General features: G+C 40.8%; 1 pseudogene; it reads left to right on the top strand.

The window, feature by feature from the left end:
• The first annotated feature begins 448 nt into the window (after positions 1-448).
• LOC120248169 lies at positions 449-9,587 on the top strand (annotated as a pseudogene).
• The last annotated feature ends 1,564 nt before the right edge of the window (positions 9,588-11,151 follow it).

Below are 11,151 nucleotides of genomic sequence, written 5' to 3'. Positions count from 1 at the left end.
ACCTATTGTTAACTAGACAGCACAGCTTTTATTTGGTATTTCTGAAAATGAATCGTCTCACTTCTCACAGTGGCTAATTTTACAGACATTGGCAAAAGATACGTGTTTTCTCTTTGTCAATTCCAAGTTACAAAAAAGGGCAAAGTTTAATGTCTTTATCATTTGAAACATAAAAGTAGCATATTCTCCCCCACGCCCCGCGAAAAAACTAATAGATTCTGTGGTATACAGATAAATGCCCCCCTCCCAAAGATATTTTCATCCTAATCCCCAAAACCTGTGAATATGTTCTGTTACATGGCAAAGGAGAAGTAAAATTACAGATAGAAGTTTCCTAATCAGCTGATTTTGAGATGGTGGGATTACCCTGGATTACCCAGGTGGGCCCTATGTAATTACAAGCGTCCTTAAAAGTGAAAGAGGAGAGGCAGTGCCAGAGAGATTTACCATGAGAAGACTCAACTGGCCATTGTTGGCTCTGGAGTTGGGGCCACCAGCTAAGGAATTCAGGCAGCCCCCAGTATGTGGAAAAGGTAAGAAGACAGTCTTCTCTAGAGCTCTGAAAGCACACAGCTCCGCTGACATCCTGGTTTCAGCCCACTGAGAAAATTTGTGGTAATTTGTTGTTTTTACAAATTTGTGGTACTTTATTACAGGTGCAAAATGAAAAGAATACAGAATCTTGACTGTTAAATCATGTAATTGAGTAATTGGGACACAAGGTGGCACTAGATCACCATATAAGGGCTTTCAGTTTTATAATTCTGTATTACCAGGGGCTATAAATTTTCTTTTAATAAATTAAAAAATTTTTAAGTTTATTTATTTATTTTGAGAAAGACACAGAGACGGAAAGAGGGGGAGGAGCAGAGAGAAAGAGAGAGAGAGAGAGAGGGAGGGAGAGAATTCCAAGCGGACTTTCACTGTCAGCACAGAGCCTGACTTGGGGCTCAAACTCACAAACCATGAGATCATGACCTGAGATGAAATCAAGAGTTGGGCACTTAATCGACTGAGCCACCTAGGTGCCCCTCTTGTAATAAATGTTTAAAAATCATCTCTTTACATTTGCATCTAAGTATCTGCAATATTGTTGGTAAATCCCTTAAATTGGCCTTGATGAATTTTTTTAAAGTTTACTTATTTATTTTGAGAGAGAGAGCATATATGAGCAGAAGAGGGGCAGAGAGAGGGAGAGAGAGAATCCCAAGCTGGCCCTGCACTGTCAGGGTTAGTGCAGAGCCCCATGCAGGGCTCCATCTCACAAAGCATGAGGTCATGCCCTGAGCTGAAATCAAGAGCTGGATGCTTAACCGTCTGAGCCACCCAGACACCCCGAACTTGATGAACTTTTAAGTCTATTTCTAGTAATTATTTTTTTAATCTAGAAAGATGAATTATAAATATAAAGAAGCCTCTAGAATATATGTCACAAACATATGCCTTTTTTTTTTTGTTCCCAGTGTTGTAAACACTGACGACAGGCCATAGCAGGCACCCAGTAAATAATCGTTAAATGAAAGAACATCTCATGTCCAATTTGCAAATATAAATTGTCAAGTCGTTCCTCACTTGAACCTGAATAATCTGGAACTTGAAGAAAATCCTTTTGTTTGAGAATTTCAAATTTAGTACTATTCATAGAGCACTCCGTTATTCGAATGTGCTTACAATGCATTCTCCTTCATGCCAGGAATGTAACAGCCATTACCTGTTCTATAGGGCACTTCCCCCACCCCCGCCCCAGTATGTCCAGTTCTAATGCAACAAACTCAGGCTTCTTATTCTCCTCCCAGCGTGCAGCTGACTTTGGGGGAATGAGTATTCAGGACAAAAACGGACCATAGGTGGGGCGCCTGGGTGGCTCAGTCAGTTAAGCGTCCGACTTCGGCTCAGGTCATGATCTCACAGTTACTGGGTTCGAGCCCCGGGTCGGGCTCTGTGTTGAAAGCCAGCTGAGAGCCTGGATCCTGTTTTGGATTCTGTGTCTCCTCTCTCTGACCCTGCCCTGCTCACGCTCTCTCTCTCTCAGACTTAAATAAAACATTTTAAAAATTAAAAAAAAAAAAAAAAAAAAGGACAGACCAGAAGTTAATCACCTTGGGAAGCAAAGATACTGGGTTCTCTGTACATTTCACTGTATCCTTCTGTGCCCTTAGATGCTGCTCCCTCTGCAGAGGGGGTTACCTCTCTCCCTTGGCTTGTCTGACTCTCCAAGTCAAAGTAGGAAAGTATCCTCTTTGGAGACTTTTTCCCTTTATATTCTGTCCCCAGACACCCTGCAAATTCTGATTCCTCTCTGTTCTCATACTACTTTGTTCTTTCCCTTACACCTTTCTTTATGGCTAGTCGTGTAAAGTGGCACCAGATTGTAATTTCCCTGTAGAAAAGAGTTTATTTTACTATTTGCGTGTGTGTGTGTGTGTGTGTGTGTGTGTGTGTGTTCTCAACACCCAGCCAGTACTGGGAACAAAGTAAATGCTTCTGGAAGAAGGAAAGAAGGAAAGGAGAGAAAGAGGGAGGGAGGGTAGCAGGGAGGAAGGCTGTTCCATCATTGGGCTCAGACTGCAGATGGGTAAAATAACTGTTGTTGATTTCTTAATATTTAAATATGGGTATATGCACTTATGTTTAATCTAGAAGAAAGAAGTAATCAGGATTACATTCATCATTTGGCTATAATTTCCATTTGCAAACTCTTGGGGTAGTAAATATCATGAAGCTTAAAAATCAGTGCTGTCTTTACTCTTCTTAAAAGATAAGGAAGGAATTTGAATGCAAATTATAATGTTTTTCTTCAAAGGGGAATGATTTGCCACTCTTTAATTTGATAAAGTTCTTTATGCTTCAAATACAGACTTTTAAATATTAATAAACCTCAGAAAGCAGGAATCAAATCCTCAACCCTTCATGAATTAATTATCACAATTTTAAAACTCCAATTCTACAAAGCAAATCATAAAGTGCAAAATGCCTTTTCCAAATTGTGGTGTCTTTTTGGTATTAATTCATATGATTAAATATATTTTATGCATATTAAAGTGAGTATTGATACTATAATTTGAAGTTTCCTATTTTTGATATTGAATAGTTTCAAATATACATGTTTTGCTTTTAATAAAATGACTATAATGATAATTAAATCCACTTTTATTTTTCTCAGCATGCTATATTTGAATAGTATAAAAGATCAACAATTACTACAAGTGATTTTTATAAAAGAGCAGTTCCTTCCCTTCTCCTTCCTACTCTATCATCCACCAAGTAAACAGTTGCAATTTTTCAAGCTATTTTCTCTGATACCACTTCTTTAGCTTTTTTAATTCTTTAAAAATTTATTTATTTGGAGAGAGAGAGAGAGAGCATGAGCAGGGGAGTGACAGAGAGCAGGAGAGGGACAGAGTACAGAAGACAGAGAGAATCCCAAGAAGGCTCTACACTGTCAGCACAGAGCCAGATGCACAGCTTGAGCTCATGGACTGTGAGATCATGACCTGAGCCGAAACCAAGAGTCAGACACTTAACCGACGGAGCCACCCAGGTGCCTCAATAATTGCCTCATTTTAAGATATTTTCTTAATTTTCTTTGAACAACTGCCCAAATATTCCCACATCCTCAACAGCTCTATCAAGTGCCTCTAAACTGCATTTTATACAAATCATGTTGGGCGATTGAAGAATAATATCCCAGCTCTCCTGCCTCCCGTATTCCCCCACTCCGGTTCCAGAGAATCTTCCTAGTGCCTCCCCCTGCTTTCCAGTCTGGAAGGTTTCACTGTGGGTGCTTGCCTCCTGTTTTGTTGGGACTTCCATTTCCTGTCACTCTGGGAATTCCCTGTGTCTCCACCGGATCCTCTGTCCCCTCAACTCCATGTATTGCAATATCCCAATATCCTTTTTCTAAATTGAGCCCTTTTGTGTGAGCGTGTGTGTGCATGCACGCTCATATACGTGTGCATGTGCAAACATTCATTCACACTTGAGCACATCCTCAAATAGCTTCCTAAGAAAGATGTCTGGGAAGTACATTTTTTGAGGCTCTCCATATCTACATTGTCTCTTTTCTGGGCACCTGGGTGGCTCAGTCAGTTGAGTGTCCAACTTTGGCTCGGGTCATGATCTCACAGTTCATGGGTTTGAGCTCTGCATCAGACTCTGTGCTGACAGCTCAGAGCCTGAAGCCTGCTTCAGATTCTGTGTCTCACTCTTTCTGCCTCTCCCCCCCGCCCCCCCCTCTCAAAAAATAAATAAACATTAAAAAATTTAACGATTGTCTCTTTTCTACCCTTTCACGTGATGGAGAGTTTGGCTAAGTAAAGAATTCATGGCCAAAAAATAACTTAAAAATAAATTTTCTAAGATCTAGCTCCATTATTTTCCACCTCCCATTTGAGAAGTTTGATGCCATTCTTATTCATAATCTTCTATTCATTATCTTTCTCACCATCATCTGCCCCCCCCCCCCCCCCCCATGTCCTCCTCCCCTTCCGGAAGCTTTTACTATTCTGTTTATCCCCAGTGTTTGAAATTTCACAATAATGAGTATTTTGCTGTTATTGTTTTTTAAATTGTTTGTTGAGGTTTTTGTTTGATTTTGGTTTTTTGTCTTTTATTCGTTGGGCTGGATACCCAAAGGGCCTTTCTGAGAAGAAGCTCATGTTCCTCAGCTCCAGAAAATTCTTTTATGTTATTTTACTAATACTTTTCCCCACCATTCTTTTCAGCCCTCTCTTTCTGGAGCTCCTATCATTTAGCTGTTAGGCCTCCTGAATCAACCATCTAATTTCTTATGTTTTCTTTCTTATTGTCCAGCTATTTACCATTTTGCTCTACATTTTGGATTCCTAATGTCCTCCGCTTTTCTTCTCAGTTTTTCATTTTGGCCATCCACTTATTTATTTATTTTTCTAGTGTTGTTGTTGTTGTTGTTGTCTTCTGAATATTCTTTTTAAAACTATCATCTTGTATATGGATACATATCATCTCTTATTTCTCTGGGGATAGCCATGAGTTTTTTCATTTTTCTTCTCCCTCCATAGTTTGTTTCTCTGAGTTTTATTTTTTTAAACAAGTTTATTCAGATATAATTCTTTTTATTAAGTTTATTTATTTATTTTTGAGAGAAAGAGCTGGGGAGGAGCAAAGAGAGAGAGGGACAGAGAATCCTAAGCAGACTCCACACTGTCAACACAGAGCCTGACATGGGACTTGAACGCATGAACCATGAGATCATGACCTGAACCAGAATTAAGAGTCGGATGCTTAATCAACTGCGCCACCCAGGATATAATTCCTACCTCATTAAATTCACTCATTTTTAGTGTCTAATTCACTGACGTTTGGAGTATTCATTGAATCATTCAACCATCACTACAATCCAGTTTTAGAACATTTCCACCACCCCAAAAAAATCTCATGGGTCCATTTGCAATTCATCTCCATTCCCAACTAGTCCCAATCAGCCAATAATCTGCTGTCTATACATTTACTTTTTCTAGACGCTTCATACAAACGGAATAGTACAATAAGTGCTCTTCTGTGTCTGCTTTCTTTCTCCTCACATGCTGTGTGTGAAGGTCATTCTCACTGCAGCAGGCATCAGCAGACTGTTCCTTGTTCTATTGCTGAAGAGTATTCCACTATTGCTGAAGAGTATTCCATTTTAGGGCAATTATACACATCTTTTTGTTATTTTAATATTTTATGTTGAACTCTGTGTTTCACATTAGAGGGCTCTTTACCAAATGAATGCAATCCCTGGCAGTCTGTTCATATTTAGAAAGAGAGTTCAAAAAAGTTATTTGGAAACTGTGCATGCCCATGATGGGCGGTCGTGCGGCGGGGGTGGGGTGGGGGGGGGGGCTTCATTACACTTCTTTAAGGAAATTCTCTTGTCAGTGTTTTTCATTCTTTTCTGTTGGGCTGGTAGAATTTTCCAGAGAAGACTCTCCTAATGTCTTGGCTGGAGGGTATAATCCTAGCTTTCAGTGTTCCAGGAATTGAGAGGAAGGAGAAGGCTAAGATGTCACAAATTTTAGGACATAAGCTTTTCTTTGATCCCCTGTTTTCAGTAAGAGATCCCTGCCTCCTTCACCTGTGCCTGTATACCTGAGTCCAGAGGCCCTCTTTTTTGTTCTCTTCTACTGGCTGGCTGCACACAATAGATGCGGGAATCTGGAGGCACTATCTAAAACGACTTTCAAACAATCTCTCTATTTTTAGCTCTACCATTATCTGCTCCTCCTCCCCTGTTTCCACAGCTATCTGGGGCCAATTTCTGAACCTTGGGGTTCTGCAGTGTAAAGTGGGTTACCTCTCTGCTTTACGCACTGCCAGCTTAAGATTAGTTTTCTCGGATCGCTAATCCATCTCCCACGTTTCCACTCACTTTGCAGTGTCCAAATTTTACTGTTATTGTTTTCTTTCCTAGTCTCATAGGTTTGTACCTCCGTAAAAGTCCCTCTGCTCTCATTTTCATGGTATTTTTGTCAGGAATAGAGTACTCATTCAACCAGCCACCTTTAATGTGAATTTCAATTCTTTCTTTTTTAATGTTTATTTATTTATTTATTTTGAGAGAGAGAGAGAGCTTGTGAGCAGGGGAGAGGCAGAGAGAGGGAGAGAGAGGATCCCAGGCAGGCTCTGCACTGTCAGCACAGAGCCCGACATGGGGTCTGAACCCACAAACCACGAGATCATGATCCTAGCCGAAGTCAGATGCTTAACCACCCAACTGACTGAGCCACCCAGGTACCCCTCAATTCAATTCTTTAGTGAAAAGTAAAACTTTTCATTTCAAACTATTTATGTAAAAACCTCAGCCTCAGAGAAGTGCAGTGTAGCTCATCACTCCTTTTTTTTTAATGTTTATTTATTTTTGAGAGAGAGGGAAACAGAACATGAGCCAGGGAGAGGCAGAGAGAGGGAGACCCAGAATCTGAGCAGCTCCAGGCTCTGAGCTGTCAGCACAGAGCTTGAAGTGGGGTTCAAACCCCTGCACTGAGATCATGACCTGAGCCAAAGTCAGACGCTTAACCAACTGAGCCACCCGGGCACCTCTAGCTCACCACTCCTTAAATGCGTGCTACACAAAATGACTTCCTTTCAAGAGTCCAGAAAGAAAAGGGGCAGGGGAAGTTTAGCTTTATGATGGAGAAACCTGACAAACACCACCTCAGCCAGGGGACCAAAGTCAACATTAGCAGTGATAAGTCATGTTCATAGTATCCATCCTTGATGTGATGAGAGGAGGATGGCACTTGACTTTTGTGGTACCCCTTCCAAAAACCCATAATCCCAGTCTAACCAAGGGAAAAACATCAGACAAACCCCAAGAGAGGGGCAATCTACAAAGTACCTGAGCAGTACTTCTCAAAACGTCTAAGCCCACAAAACAAAAAAGAACTGTCACAGCCAGAAGGATCCTAAGCAAACATAACAAATAAATAAAATGTGGTAACTTGGACAGGATCCAGAAACAGAAAAAGAACATTGGGCAAAATCTTAAGGAAATCTGAATAGTGTATGAACTTTAGTTAATAGAAATGTATCAATATTAGGTCATTAATTGTGATAAACGTACCACACTAAATGGGAAAACCAGTGGGGTGTGGGACAAACTGAGTGTGGGGCACATGGGAACTCTCTACTATCTTCACAACTTCTCTGTAAATTTAAAATTATTCCTTTAAAAGTTTTATTTAGAAAATTAAACCTTTTTTGTTTATCATTTGGCTATTTAATTGACACCTTCATGCCAATTGCTCTGTTCCAGAATTTGGCTCATTTCTACCCATACTAAAACCATTAGCCATCTATTCTGTGTATTGGAATAGTTTATTCATTCTTTTTTATAGATACTTATTGAACAAGTACTACATTGCAGGAAATATACTGGTGCTTGGGGCTACAGAGATCAATCAAATATGATACCTGTCCCACAAGAAGTTCAGATTCCAGGAAGACTGACATAAAATACTTTCCATATTCTACTTCTCTAGAAACACACCAGCTTTTATGCACACATTTTGCTACTCATATTAATAGTGTAAAAAAATAAGTCTGACATTCTTTAATTTTTAAAACCATTTGTTTAGGTGAGATGTGGAATCTCTTAGAATTGTATTGTTATACCCAGATCGCAGTATCCTCACCAACCAGAGACCACCAGGGAGACCGAGTCATGCATGCAAAGGCAAAGGGCTTTATTACGGGCTTAAGCTCGGGCTCACAGACTTCACCAGCGTATGGGTCCGTGCTGAGAGCCTCGAACAAGGGCAGAGTAGGGTTTTTATGGGGTTTGAGACGGGAGAGTTACAGAAGTTGTGACGTGGGAACAGTGATCCAATCATAATTATTCAACATCATTGACAGCGGGTTTGACCATACACATTGTCTAGAGTATTCATTACTTTTGGCGGGATCCAGTTACAACATTTAGAGTACCTTTAAATTCAACCAATCACAGAGCGAGCCTAGGGTCTTGTTCCGCGACTAACAGGTTAACTTTAACATTAGGTAACAGGGTCCTATCTATAGTTTCTATCTCCAGGCCTCTCCCTTAACAATGTGGAGGGTGGTCGCTGGCCTTTCCTGATTGGGTGTTGCAAGGGTGGTTATTCCTGCCTTGGGCAATGTGTAACTACCTGATAGTTTCGGGGGAAGCCGAGAAACTCAGGCCTTCTAGTTTAGAGGGGAAACTTAAAGCCTGTCATGGAGTCAGTTTGGTTTAGACGTTTAGACTTGTGGCCTTACAGTATCATCAGTTAAGCAATATGCAAGAGTGATTAAATACCTGGTGTAAAAGGGCATATTGAAAACAGAGGAACAAGTAGAAACTTTCTACTTTTTTTTTTTTTTTTTCTGGAGAGAGACACAGAGTGAGTCAGGGAGAGGCAGAGAAAGAGAATCCCAAGCCGGCTGCACTGTCAGTGCAGAGCCTGTCATGGGGCTTGAACTCCCAAACCAGAGATCATGACCTGAGCCAAAATCAAGACTTGGACACTTAACTAACTAGGCCACCCAGACGCCCCCAAAACTTCCTACGTTTTTCTTTCAACTTTATTTATTTAAGAGAGACAGGAAGAGCATGAATGAGTGTAGGAAGGAGGGCAAAGAGAGAGAGGGGGAATCTCAAGCAGACTCTGAGCAGTTAGCACAGAGCCCATTGTAGGGCTAGACCCCACAAAATCATGATATCATGACCTGAGCGGAAATCTGGAGTCAGACAGACACTTAACCAACTGGGCCACCCAGGCAGCCCAGAACTTTCTACTTTTTGATGCGATGACAAATCCCCTCACCAACAACATCAAGCAGCACCTCATCAAGAAGGTACAGGAAGCTGTTCTTGACAAGTGGGTGAATGACCCTCACCGCATGGACAAACGCTTGCTGGCCCTCATTTACCTGGCCCACGCCTCCGACGTCCTGGAGAATGCTTTCGCTCCCCTTCTGGACGAGCAGTATGATTTAGCCACCAAGAGAGTACGGCAGCTCCTCGACTTAGATCCGGAAGTGGAGTGTCTGAAGGCCAACACCAACGAGGTCCTGTGGGCGGTGGTGGCGGCGTTCACCAAGTAACTGCTCAGAACGAGGTGCTCTTCTTTCATGTAAGTCAGTTGCTTCAATTCTGACTTCTGCTTCTATTGACTTCTGATTTTTTATGGTTTGTACTTTCCTACACTATAGGCTTTTTAAAAATATAATATTAGGTAGCTTTTCTGTGTGTGCATGTGCGTGCACGTGCGTGTGGGAATGCAAGAAACTGCTGGTATGAGGGACTTTTCTGTTTAGATTTAGAGGAAAAAATCTTACTGTCATTGGCATTTCATTCTTTCTTGAGTTCCAGAGAGTTGGCATTCTCAACAGTCACAGGTTTGGGTTTCTGTTATGTTTATTTCAAACTACCTCCAGGTCCACATGTACTTCATTAGCATCTCATCAGTTTCAAACTCTCCACAAGTACAAGTTCTTCTGTACTTCTCAAACATTGAGAGAGAAACCATACATACACAAAGTCTTTAACTTGCCAAAAGTGAAATCTGCGTTAATTAGGGCATTTTCCAATAGAACACAACTGAGATACATTACTTTAAGAAAATAATTTGCTGGCATTGTGCTAAGTGAAATAAGTCAGACTGAGAAAGACAAATACTGTATATAGCTTATATGCACAATCTAGGAAAACAAAACTCCTATAAATAGATGTAAATATCTGAAGAGTACTCAAGGATAAGGATTTTTTTAATGTTCATTTATTTTTGAGAGAGTGGAGAGGGGCAAAGAGAAAGCTGACAGCAGAGAGCCCAATGTGTGGCTCGAACTCAGGAAATATGAGATCATGATCTGACCCAAAGTCGGATGCTTAACGAGTTGAGCCACCCAGGTGCCCATGGGAAGAGGGGGTTTTTATGCCAAGTCTCAAAATGATGTTACCAGGCTCTAGGATGTGGGGGAAATAGAGAGATGTTGGTCAAAAAGTACAAACTTCTAGTCATAAGATGAATGAGTTCTGGTGATCTAATGAAAGCACAGTGCTGCAAAATGACCAGCGCACTAAGTCTAGTTAACATCAACCTCATATATTTTTGCTATTAAATCATAAAAGTGAATTGCTCCATTAAGCCATTTGGGATGTGATACATCTCATTTATGCTGCGTTTAGTGTGCGCTTCACATGAATTACTCTTAGTTTTTTTTTTGTTTGTTTGTTTGTTTTTACAAATAGTTTATTGTCAAGTTGGTTTCCATACTCTTGGTTCTTCACACAACTCAGGAGGAAGGGAAGTGCTAGGGGAGCTTAAAAGAGTAGCTCAAAGACATTCAGAGTCCTATGTCTTCTTTCCTCATTTTCTCTCTGTAATTCTCAGGATGTTGCCTTTTGTTTCAGATACTCTCTCATGGTTGCAAAAAAGACAGTAGCTCCAAGGATCCAACTCTTGCACAACAATTTCCAAAGACTGGAAGAAGGGAAGGGGCCATGTCTTTTCCTCATGTGCCTTTTTTTTTTTAATTTTTTTAAAATGTTTTATTTATTTCTTGGAGAGAGAGAGAGAGACAGCTTGAGCAGGGGAGAGTCAGAGAGAGAGGGAGATACAGACTCTGAAACAGGCTCCAGGCTCTGAGCTGGCAGTCAGCACAGAGCCCGAC

Source organism: Hyaena hyaena, unplaced genomic scaffold, assembly GCF_003009895.1.
Source record: "Hyaena hyaena isolate Hyena2069 unplaced genomic scaffold, ASM300989v1 scaffold_577, whole genome shotgun sequence".
Lineage (NCBI taxonomy): Eukaryota > Metazoa > Chordata > Mammalia > Carnivora > Hyaenidae > Hyaena > Hyaena hyaena.
Note: the sequence above shows the minus strand (reverse complement) of the source record. Positions and strands in the feature narration are given on the sequence as shown.